This window comes from Felis catus, chromosome F2 (genome assembly GCF_018350175.1).
Source record: "Felis catus isolate Fca126 chromosome F2, F.catus_Fca126_mat1.0, whole genome shotgun sequence".
Classification (NCBI taxonomy): domain Eukaryota; kingdom Metazoa; phylum Chordata; class Mammalia; order Carnivora; family Felidae; genus Felis; species Felis catus.
Window position 1 is genome coordinate 12,070,708 of NC_058385.1, and position 12,165 is coordinate 12,082,872.

At 42.8% G+C, this 12,165-nt stretch overlaps 1 protein-coding gene across 3 annotated transcripts in view; it reads left to right on the forward strand.

The window, feature by feature from the left end:
• CHD7 (chromodomain helicase DNA binding protein 7) overlaps positions 1 to 12,165 on the forward strand; it is a 189,623-nt gene that overhangs the window by 51,568 nt on the left and 125,890 nt on the right. The gene's annotated exons all lie outside the window — the stretch shown is intronic.

Here is a 12,165-nt window from a genome sequence, read left to right on the forward strand (position 1 = left end):
CTGAGCCACCCAGGCGCCCTCGGTGCATTTCTTTCTTGGACACCCCAGAGTATACATAGAATGTACAGTGGGGAGAAGGGGTGGTCAGGTTCTTTGGACCCTGTTAATGGGAAACATGCCAGACCACATTGTTTGGGGAGGTTCATTCTGAAGGCTGGAGCAGATCATTGCACAAACAAGGAGCTGTAGAACGAGAAAATTGTTACCAGTACACGCTTCCCCTTTTAAACAGCACGGTATCAGTGGAGAAATGGGAGATATTTTAATTTCCTGTCCCACCCCAAGTCCCTCTCCTCCCTTGTGTGAATAAAACCTCAGGGACCCAGTGCAGCTTACTGACTCTCCTACATTTTTGGGGCAGGAGGGAGGGGCATTGGCGATCTCCTGCGATACCTATTATACAATGGCTGATTCCTTCAAGTGAGGCACGGGGTCTGGCATTGGGGATACACAGTGGTAGACGTAAGATACAGGGTCTTAATGAACTTACCGCTCTGGGCACATTTACAAAGGCAATAGGGGAAATTTAAATGATTGTGATGAAAGAAATATCGACATGTATATATTTGCAAGTTAACCTTTCAGCAGGACATCACTTATTCAAATAAAAGTATATGCAAAAATGGAAAATTAAAAAGGAAAAAAAATTAATTTCATTCTACAAAGAAGTTATACATTTTTCTGGTAGGTGAAAAGCTACTAACTACCAAGTTCATACGCAACCAGTAAAAATTATTTGGATACCGATGATCTAAACAACTTCAAATACCAAATGGTATTTTAAAACTTTTCCCTTTACCTTGATGAGAAAAAAGCTTTAATCTCCTTGCTTTAATTTTAGTGCTAAGGAATGTTGGTCATTGAATATGCAGAGGTCTCGACAGGTGCCCAGCCCAGAGCACAGAGGGCTTGTGAGTATGTTTTTGAAGTAGAAACTTGAGCTATGTGGTCTTCCAGAATACTTTTTGCTCTTTGCAGGTATATATTGCAATCTGGAAAATGTAGTGTAGAGCAGTATTCTATTTAATGGGGCACTCTGATTTATACACAGAATGTTTAAGGCTATTTTAAGAAATTTGAGATATGTGAGGCACCCGGGTGGCTCAGTTGGTTCGTTGTCCGGCTCTTGGTTTCAGCTTGGGTGGTGATCTCACAGTCATGGGATTAAGTCCCATGTGGCTCAGCGTGGAGCCTACTTGGGATTCTGTCTCTCTTCTTCTCCCTCTGTTTATGCCCTTTCCCCGCCCCTGTGCACATGTGTGCATGCTGTCTCTCTCTCTCTCTCTCTCTCTCTCTCTCTCTCTTTCTCTCTCCCCCCAAATAAACTTAAAAAAAGAAATCTGATACATGTTTGTCATAGCCACTGTTTTTTAAAGGCACCGAAAGGCACCAAACTGTAGCATGGTTAGAAACCTTTATTCATATTCTCTAGAATTGTTTTATAGGAAAACTTCTCAATATCTTCAAATTATTTCTGAGAAGTGGGCATGGAGTATTGGTATGCTTAGAGGTATAATGAATGTGGGGGAGGGAGCATGAAACGTGTGGGTAGGTGCAGTGTCACTGGTGAGACTGCATTTAGATTTCCTTAGCTGCATCATAATTTTATCGACAAGTGGTATACACTAGTTAAATTCACTAAAACAATACCGACAAGCGGGTGCAGCAGTCTGAGGCCTTAGGGGACTCAGTATTTTAAAGCTGAGTAGGTGTCTGTCTGGTGTTTTTTCTGAACCCAGATACCAAATTCAACGATAGAGTTTCGGTTTCGTTGGTAGCTTTAATATTCTTGATCGTGCTCATTATGGAAAACAAATGTCACAGCAGGTAGCAGCCCCTCTTCTCACCTTGCCTTTTCTTACCTTACATCCTCTTTTACTTGCTAACTTGAGGTGAACTTCGTTTTGATCGTAGATCAAAGGTAGGAATTCCTACACAAGGTAGGAATTTATAACTACATTAGTAGGATCCCTTTTCAAAACTGAAACGTAAATTTTACCTGTAAATTAGAACGATGTCCTGAAATCAGGACTCTTGTACGCTCATGTAAAAAGTACTTAACATTAGAATTGGTTAATGGAGTCATTTTTAGGAGGAATAAGTGAGTCAGAAGTGGGTCATTACAGTCAGTGTTCAACAACATAGAATAGTAAGGTGCTTTGCAGTAAAATAATAAAAGAATTTGTTACGGAATGTAATTTGGGGGGGGATAGATTTAGGCTTATGAATTAATTTGCTTAGAGTAACATAAAAGATATCTCATTTTGCCCACAGTGTTCAGCTAATTGGGGAGAGAAGCTCAGAAAATTTCTGGGTAATGAGGAAAAGGGGCCAGTTTAGGGCTGAGCCTTTGCTACGGGTACAGGAAAGTGTGAAATTAAAGATACAGAGTCTATGGCTAAAACTTGTCTTTTATTAAATACCAGTAGGAATGAAGACATTCAACTTGGGTAAAAGATGTATCAGGCTTATTTAGCTGCATGTATTGATAGTTTTGATTATCAAATAGTTTTGATGACGGCACTGTAGAACCTCATCACATTTATGCTGAGTGTCATAGGCACAGAAACCATGGTTCCAACTTCGTCGTAAGTCAGAATGATTATGAAACAATGGATGCGAAGCTCTTTAGTGTACATTCCAGTCTTATTTCCACTTACTTTGTCAAATATAATTTCGACTGAAGGAGAAATTTAATGCTGTGGCCCCTGAATAGGTTACAGTTGTTTTCTTCCTTTTTCCCCTAGAGATTTACCTTTTTGAGTGTAAGTGTAGTTTTCCAAAATCACTTTCTCTAATACTCTTCCGATGACCCCCTCACACTGCTTTGCAGTTCCGTGTCATTCTTATATTGCTTGCCTCCCTAATGGAAATTTAGACTTTTCTAATTCCTGTGTATTCCTCTCTTGCATGAAATATGGACTCTTAGAAAACCTTCCAGGTTACTGTATGACCTCTCCCCTCATCCTGGGACACTTTGCCTGTCTATGTGCTCAGGTTTATTCATGATGGATAAGGCTTCTCATCACATGTGCTCTGCTGTAGCAGAGAAAATAGATAAATTATTTTCAGCTGTGGTATCACCAAAGGTTTTTTTTCCCCCTTCTCCTCTAAGGAAAAGAATGTTGGTAGTGTGTATCAGAGAAGACTGTTTACTACAACCTTTCTCTCCCTGTATTTCAAATGAGGCGGAGTTGGGTACAGAATTGGGGAGTTTTAAACTCCCCTGGAATATGAGACAAGATCCTCTTTTCAGCTTTTTAGAACCTTTGAAAATGCAAAAGAATGTAGGCGATTGACAGACCAGTTAATCAGAGGCAACTGTAGTTCTCACAGGAGCAATTAGCTGTTTGCCTTTTTTTCCAGCCCCTCAGCATGTTGCCTGTGTCCCACCTTGGCATCTTCCAGTGGTTCCGGGTCAGCTTTGTAGGAGTTTGTGATTGGCCGGCACCCCTGGACAGAGGGTGGTCTCAGGCAGCCCCTTTCTTCCCTCCTTCTAGTCGATTGTCACTTTTTGTAGGCTTGACATCACCTAGATGGTGAGTGTGTGTGTGTGTGTGTGTGTGTGCGTGAGTGTGTGTGTAGTCAGTTGCTTGAAATTGGTCTAGATAGAGGGAATAGGGAAATATATATTATATATAATATATATATATATTTATCACCCAAAGGGAAATATATTTTTAGATGATGATTTTTTGCTAGGCTAATAAACATGTGGCATCATTTGACTTTATAGATCAAGCATGTTTTGTTTGTTTAAACTATGCCAGAATATTTTACAATATTAAGACGTACCAGCAATGACCAAATACGTAAAGTTTATATTACTCTTCCATTGGTCTGCAGTATAAACCTCCTTGCCAGGTGGATTGAAATACATTTCTGAAGTTTAATTTTTCCCTGTCCCAAACAAATTACATTAAAAAAATTTCCATTTTACCTATTTCTGGACCTGTGTCTGTTGGGTGTCTTCCTCATCTATAATAAAATTAATTAAGATAGCATTAGAAAGGGGTGCCTGGGTGGTTCAGTTGGTTGAGCGTCCGAATTTGGCTCAGGTCATGATCTCAGTTCGTGGGTTCAAGCCTCTGTGCTGATAGCTCAGAGCCTGGAGCCTGCTTCGGATTCTGTGTCTCCCCCTCTCTCTGTCCCTCCCCTGCTCATTTTCCGTCTCTCTCAAAAATAAATAAACATTAAAAAAAAAAAGATAGCATTAAAAAGATCTGGGATAGAGGTGCCTGGGTGGCTCAGTCAGTTTAAGCATCTGACTTGATTTCAGCTCAGGTCATGATCTTGTGGTTTGTGAGTTCGAGCCCTGCGTTGGGCTCTGCGCTGACAGTATGGAGCCTGCTTAGGATTCTCTCTCTACCCCTCTCTATCCCCCACCCCCCTCCAAATAAATAAACTTAAAAAAAAAGATCTGGGATAGATTGCACAGTTTACATGATACATATCTTACACATATGTTGTGTATAGATGCGTATACAGGTGTTCTCATTTCTTTTGCCACATTATATTGAATGCTCTAAGTGCTTTTAGGATGTATAGTGGTCTGCTGCTGGGCCATGCGAAGTTGTGTGCAGAAAGAAGGTCACCCTAGAGGTATTCTTCTTATGTCTGTGGTGGCACAAGCAGGTCAGCTGGCTGCCTTCTCAGTGGGCTTAGTCTTTGAAGGAGCTAATTTCTGAGAGTGATATTTCCATGTGGAATCGCAGGGCGTAAAGGTTGTTCTCTAAAGGACATTGATTTCCATGATTCCTGTGGTTTAGAGGCACAACTTCTATATAAGACAGTATGTGTCTTTTGGCCAACTTAGAAAAAAAAAAAAATAGTGTTGTGGCCGTGTGCTTGGTATGAGCTGTTAGCTGAGTGCTGTTTCATTAGTTGCCTTGAAGGGAAGCATTGGCCCCAGCACCTTATATAGAAAAAAAAAATCATCTTTATCTGAAAGGCAGCTCAGAATATCCAGACTCTCAAAGTGATGTAGAAATAACTGAAAGGTTTCTGCAAGAAGCCTGTGAAACAGTGTGTTATGTAATGTAGCATTAGATATTAATGTTAGCTGCCTTTTTTTTTGGGGGGGGGGTCATGCAAAGTGATTGGCAAGCAGATGGATGTATCTTTAGAATCAAACCACTTTTAGATGTCCACTCCTTGTAAACCATTAGAAATTAAAATTTGTCACTAATTCAGAATCCTTTGGATGAGGTCAGTATTAGTATTGTTTCTTAGGAATGCCAAGGCCTTCTATAAGTGTAAGATAGCGTATCTTTGTGTTCTCTGCTTTGTAATTCTTTGGGATGAGTTGCTTGTTGTTGGTTATTCATTCTCGTGTTAATTGAGGAGCAGTGGGGCCCTACCTGGGGCTCCCCCAGTTTTCACAGACACAGGAGTCAGCAGGGGTCCTTGTTAACAAAATGCAGATTTCTGGGTCAGGAGGTCAGGGTTAGGACCCAAGATTCTGCATCCCTCACCAGCTCCCCGGAAGTGCCCGTGGTCCCAGGACTCCCTTCAAGTGGCAAGGCTCTATCTAGTCTGCAGGGAGAAGGGCAGGCAAGACCGCGCTTGGTGCTTTTGTAGCCCTTCCCTCCGTGCAGCACAAATACTAGGGAGGACTTCAAAATCAGCCTGAGAAGGAAAGGGCTGAGGGTCAGGGGGTTTTCCCCAGGTGGCAACAGAAGAACTGAGATGAAAAGAGAGGCTGGACTGCACAACCAGGGGGCAAGGAGGCCGGTGTGGAGGCAAGGAAGGTGCGAGGAACTGAATGGGTGATTGTTGGTAAACTTCCTGTGGTTTGACAGACCTAGCCTGGGTATTTGTGCACGTTTCCGGGGCAGGGTGGGGATTTGGGAGGTTAGAATGGAGGGATCTGATTATGAAGTGCCTTCCACCCACACTGGAGCATTTGGACTTGAGAGAAACTCCTTTAAGGATTTTGATCAGGGGAGAGACATGGTGTGTTTTGTGTTTTGGAAGATCATTCATTCAGCTGTGTGAACTTGTAGAGACCTGACTTGGGAGATACAGCCAGGCTTTAATGTTTTGTCCTCGACTAACACAGGAAGGCCCGACTCCATCCGAGATGGTGTGATCTAAGAGGAAGAGGCGGGCTTGTGGGATATTTGGGAGGCGGACTTAGCAGGTTGGTTGGTGGCTCGAATAGGTCGGATATGAGAAGGGCATCTGTTAGAATAGCAGCCTGCACGGAACAGGGGCCACGTCTGTTTAGGTCAGCTCTGTGTCCCCAGTGTCTCATAAATGTGTTATGCAAAGTAGGCACTCATTAAATATTTCTGAAATGAACGAATGATGAGAAGGATAGAGGGTTATTTCCCATTGTTTGGCTGGGTCAAAGGGGTGGATGGAGCTAGTATTAGCTGCCATAGAAAATGCTGACGTAAAGGGTAGCGTTACCCTGTACAACGTCGATTCCGAGCATAATTTTTCCTCTAAAAATACGTATCTCTTCAATTAGTGTCGGCATATTTGGGGATTATCCAGTGTTATAAATGGAAACTAACTGTGTAAATGTAATTTGGTTTTATTTTTCATATGATGCTCAGACCAACGTAGACCTTCTGAAGCACCTTGAATCCTTTTTTGTTCTTTTTTTAATCTTTTTCTTCCAAAAAAATAGTGAATAAAAATAATGCACAAAGCCACTAAGAAAAATAGTGGCTTTACTATCTAGCTGTGTAGGTTCTGGGTTATAAAAATTAAGTTTGCAAATACTTCATTCAAGGGCAGTGGTACTATGGCAATTCTAAGTGAAAAGGATTTTGACATTAATTATTCCTGAGTGTCACATTTTGTATAGTTGAGAACCATTCTTAACACAATAAAATTACTCATTAAGAAATAGAAATATATGTTGGGAGGTGTTACAGAAAGGAGAAATCTTACAGGTTGCAAATATAGTTAATTCTCATAAAATGTGATAAATGGAACAAATGCTGTAGATTTCGTTACAAGGGGTAGGTGTGGACCTTTGAAAGGATACTTGGAAAGAATGCTCTGAACAGGAGAAACTAGTTTGCATCAGAATTGCTACTATCTAATATGGTTTCATCTAAAAATGTTACCTCTCTAATAAGAAATATATAGTAGTGGCCATGGAATTTTCTGCAGCGATGGAAATGTTGCATGGATGGACGGTACATGCATTGCATAGTGAGCACTTGAAATGTAGCTCGTGTGACTGAGTACTGAGTTTTAAATTGTGTTTAGTTTTAATGTACATAGCAACCTGTGGCTCATGGCTGCTGGGGGGCACAGCACGTTCATAGCGAGTTGCTGCTGCCTGAACATACTAATGAGGAAGAAAATGTGGCCTTCCCCGGGACAGGGGTGGGTCGTTCAGGAAGGGCACCCTTTGGTCCATGAGGCAAATCTGGAACTGACTTGCGGTGAACTGATGTTGGTGACTTGAAGCATTTCTTGATTCTTTACCTGGGTCATTGTCTGTTGGGTAATTTCCCTCTGCCACAGAGAGCATTGGCCTGGGTAGACGTTCCTCTTTCCCAAGTGGCTCTGCGGGGCCATTAGTGGGCATTGATGTCCACAGGCCTCGTGGTCTGATAGATCTATGAATATGAATATTCAGTGGTGCTGAGCCCTTCACCTTTTGTGTGGTCACCTATCAGCTTATGGATCCTCCTCCTTTTGATGATGGTTTGTAACCTCGATGATGAGAGGTGTCTTTGCAGGTTGTACTGTGGGTGGTGACGGGTTTTTCCAGCTGCTAGACACTGCCTTGGAAATGCTGATACGTGCTTTACGCAATCCCAGGAATCATCATCAGGGTCATGTTATATGCCTCAGGCTCTTTGGAGGTGCAGGAGAGAAACTTAAAGAGAACAATTACGAATCAAGCTATAGAACTCAAAATAGTCTTCACCAACCAAAAGGCAGTCATCTTGAATCCACGCTTGCCCATATTGTGTTAGATATTTATGAAAAAGTTTTCCTTTGGATGAGGTTCTGCCTGCACAATTGGATACAAAGTGATTGGGCTATGGAAGATATTTTGCACGTGAAGGTGTTTTGTATTCATTTACTTCCTTGCCAGTTTCCCAGATCACTGTGATACCAAACTGAAACTTGGCTGCAGAAATGCCATATTACTTTTGGAAGAGCCACGTAGTTAAGCCTTGTTTATGGGAAGTTTTGCAAGTCAGAAATTCGCTTCAAAATATTAATATATATTTTTGCCCAACTTACTTCTCTCATCTTGGTTTGTTGTATACCTTTTGCTTTCATCGATGATTCTCTGTGTGGCGTTTACTTGTTTTTTGGATCGGCCTACTTTTCATCCTGCGTATTGCCCCCCAATTAACCCAATAGCCTCAGTATGCTGCTACTACGAGCTTGCTTCCTAAAAGTTACAGGTAGTGTAATTAACGACATTGGTTTGAAAGGAAAGGCTTCTTCTGTTTGGTGGTCTCCACAGTTTAGTGACTTACCTCTGAGCAAGACAGACCCAATTTAGGCCTCTAGGAAGTTGCTCTTGCTGGTAAGCTGCCATTTCTTCTCTACGCTTCTCTCTCGCCTTTGGGAATTGTTTGCCATGAAAATATTTTGTAGAAGATGCTTACTTCTCTCGGTCTGTAAAAAGGTTTTTTATTCTGTTAGAGAAAGGGGGTTTGGGGGCGCCTGGGTGGCTCGGTCGGTTGAGCGTCCGACTTCGGTTCAGGTCACGATCTCACGGTCTGTGAGTTCGAGCCCCGCGTCGGGCTCTGTGCTGACAGCTCAGAGCCTGGAGCCTGTTTCAGATTCTGTGTCTCCCTCTCTCTCTGCTCCTCCCCTGTTCATGCTCTGTCTCTCTCAAAATCTCTCAAAAATAAATAATGTTAAAAATAATGTTAAAAATCTCTCAAAAATAAATAAATGTTAAAGAAAAAAGGGGGGGGGTTTGGATTAGAAGGTATCCGAAGTGCTTGCGAATTCTCGGGTTTTCCCAGTGGTTTCCCAGTGCATCTCTGCTGCAGCGTAGGTGACGCCGTTCGCTGAGCTGTCTCGTGGAGCCCCTCCTCACCCCCAGACACAGCACTTACTTCCTGCACTGTCATTCTCGTCTCAGAAAATACTTGCCAGTGGGGCACTGAGTGGAACTTACATTATTCTGTCTTCACTGTATGTCTCTGCACTGTTTACTGTACAATATCACACATAGTAAAAATAGTTGTCATCATAAATTCCCAAGAACTATTTTGTAAAACGGCATCCTAAATTTTCATTAGTGTAACTCCACTCTGAATCTTACTTCTTCTCTAAGGGTTATCACTTGCAGATGAGCTCTGTGAGGACAAAGGGAATTTTGTTGGTTTTTATTCACTGAGATATTTCTAGACCAGTCCCTGGATCATAAGTAGGTCCTCAGTAAATGTAGTTTGAATAAGTAAATGTGATTTGAGATTTAGCTTGATTTTTATTTAAAGCCAAATCAAACATAAATACATCTTGAATATTTATTATCCAAGTGATAATTGGGAGAATTATTTGATAACACTGACAACTTGTATTTCTGTTTCTTCTTTCTAACAACCTGTAACTAGGCTGTCCAGTGTGGTGGCCATCACCCCCATGTGCACAGTTTTTACTTGAAATGTGTCTAGTAGAAATTGAGACATGCCGTGTGAAATACGTACTGGGTTTCAAAGGACTCAGTACCAAACAACGTACACGATCTCATTCTTTTTTTTTTTTTCATGTTGATTATACGTCGAAGCAATAGTATTTTGCATATATTGGGTTAAATAAAAGTTATTATTAAAAGTAATTGCACTCTTTTTTTGGTTACTTTTAAAATGTGGCTATTACAAAATTTAAAATGGCATCGATGGCTCTGATCTGACGGCTCACTGAACAGCTGATCCATCCTGACATAGAAAACGTAGGCTCTGAGTGCAGCGAAGGGGGCAGCCCACCTCCAAAAAAGAGTTTTAAATGAGCATCTTTGATAGAAACAAAACTAGATGTTGCAGCTGTGACTTGGGAAAGTGGGCATGCAAATGGACTTGATCAAATTAAAAAAGACCAAAATAAATTAATTAGATTAGCTCAGATCAGAAATATGAAATCCAGCTACCAGATGGATTCCTAGCACAGTCGCCAGCCAAGTCTTGAGGTCAGAAAAGGGGCAGGAAGGCGGTGGTGGCTGTCCGGGCAAGCGGGAGCCATCACTAGTGACAGCCCGAAGCCACAGTTTTTGAAGTCCTGTCCCAGAGCTCCCCTGCCGGGGGTCTCCGTGGGGGTGGGTGGCGCACTTACTGACTGCCTGGTACTCTGTCATTTCACCTGCTGCTGTGAAATGGACTCTTAGTCGGAAAGATTGGGGGACTGACTGGAAGCGGAAGCCCACGCGTCAGGTAGGATTACTTACTCTCAGCGAGTGTTCTGTTTTGTCCCTGGCCATGCCTGTAGGCCACTTCTTTTTCCCTTTCTGCTCAGCCTTAAACCGATTGATACAAAGTAAGCGTCAACTCCAACTCCAGAGCTGCCTCTCCACCGGGCTCCAACCAGGCCACTCCCTCCCCCTGGGGTGCTTCCCCTGGGATGCTTCCCCCGAGGCCCCCAGAGCTGGCTGGGACCCCCATGCAGTCACGTAACGAGGCCTCCCATGACACGTGGGGGACCCTGGAGGATGACGCTGTTATCCTATAAAACAAGGCCATCCGTGTATACAAGTAGACACTACCTTCCTTAAGCTAATTTGAAAGGTTATTTTGGTAAGCGGTTAGTCTGCACGGCTGGTTTAAGCTCTTATCAAGTCCATTCTAGTATTTATTTCCTTGGAAGCTAGAATGAGTCTTGAGTAAATGAAGACTGACTACTTAGGCTGTTGAGGAGTAAATTCAGTTTATAAATGTTTGCTTCACTTGGCACCAGAAATTTCTGCTTCTCTCTCTTTTGGATTTGAAAGTAGTTGTGTAGTAAAGCAGCATGTCGGTAAATAAAACGGCTTTCATGCTCACCTTATTTTCACCCTTCTGACCTCTGTTTTGAGAAAGTCGATCAGAAAATTCATGGCAGTTAGCGGCGGAGTGAGGAGACCTTTGACTTCAGCTGACAGCTGTCACCTGAAAACTACAGACCTGGGGACCTTCTCAGGTGTTGTGTCTGTAGTTCTGACAGTGAACAGGAATGCTGTTTACATTTTCTGTAAGCAAAATTCTCCCCTTGTTAGGAATATGTTAGAGTTGGACAGGCAGGAACTGGGTTTTCTCTCTCTTCCTGGTAAGTTCTCAGCAGTGCTGGTCGCCCATTGTTCATGCCCATGCTCATGGAGAAGTGGGTCAGTAGATTTTATGACAGCCTGTTTAGAACATCACTTTTGAAATTCTTCAGCAAGATCCTGGTTTTTTCAAGTTGGTCAGTATCACACAATGCCGAATGTGCTTATGAAAGAGGCAAAAATGAGTTAAATTCCAAAGATGTTTAAGATTTTGGACATTTTTCCTATGTGAATTAGTTCTTTATTAGGTTGTTGATTTAATTAGCATTCAACAAAAACACTTTCCTGCTCTGATTGGTGAAGCATTCTTTAAATTGGCTGTTTCAATCGGACACAGAATCTGTTAGGAGCTGTTTGAGCCTTAGGTAGCGTGTACCTCGTGCGGTAGACACAGGACGCTGACGGCTGTGCGTTACCCCTACTGGCTCTCTCCCAGAAGAGGTCCAGGCAAGGCTGAAACCTGCACAGATATTTTGAACTTTATTCTGTTAAACTAATTTTCAGTTCGGGCCAGTTTGGGGGAAAGTTTCTCGGTTTCTTCTGATGAGAATAGTCACCGTCTCGAAACTGTCCGTCCAGCTGGAGTTTTCCCCGAGGGGTCAGTGGGCTCTGGGTCCATCCTCGGGGTCCGGCGCCTGCCGGTGGACGATGACCTGTGATTGGACTTCTGTGCCGGGGATGCGATGCGATGGGCCCCGAGCCCCGAGCGAAATCGGTCCTCTTGCAGAGCGAAAGCCTGTATTCTGGCGTCTTTCTGAATCTCGTGTATTTCTGCCACGAAACATAATGGCATTATGAACTTATCGTCCCGTTTGCGAGCGTGCTTTCCGGCATCGTCGAGGACTCTCCCTCGCTTGAACATCATCGTGGGCGCTTTCTCGCTCGACGCCTCCGTTGCTGTTACATAGTTGTCTGTGGGCCGTAAATATCTA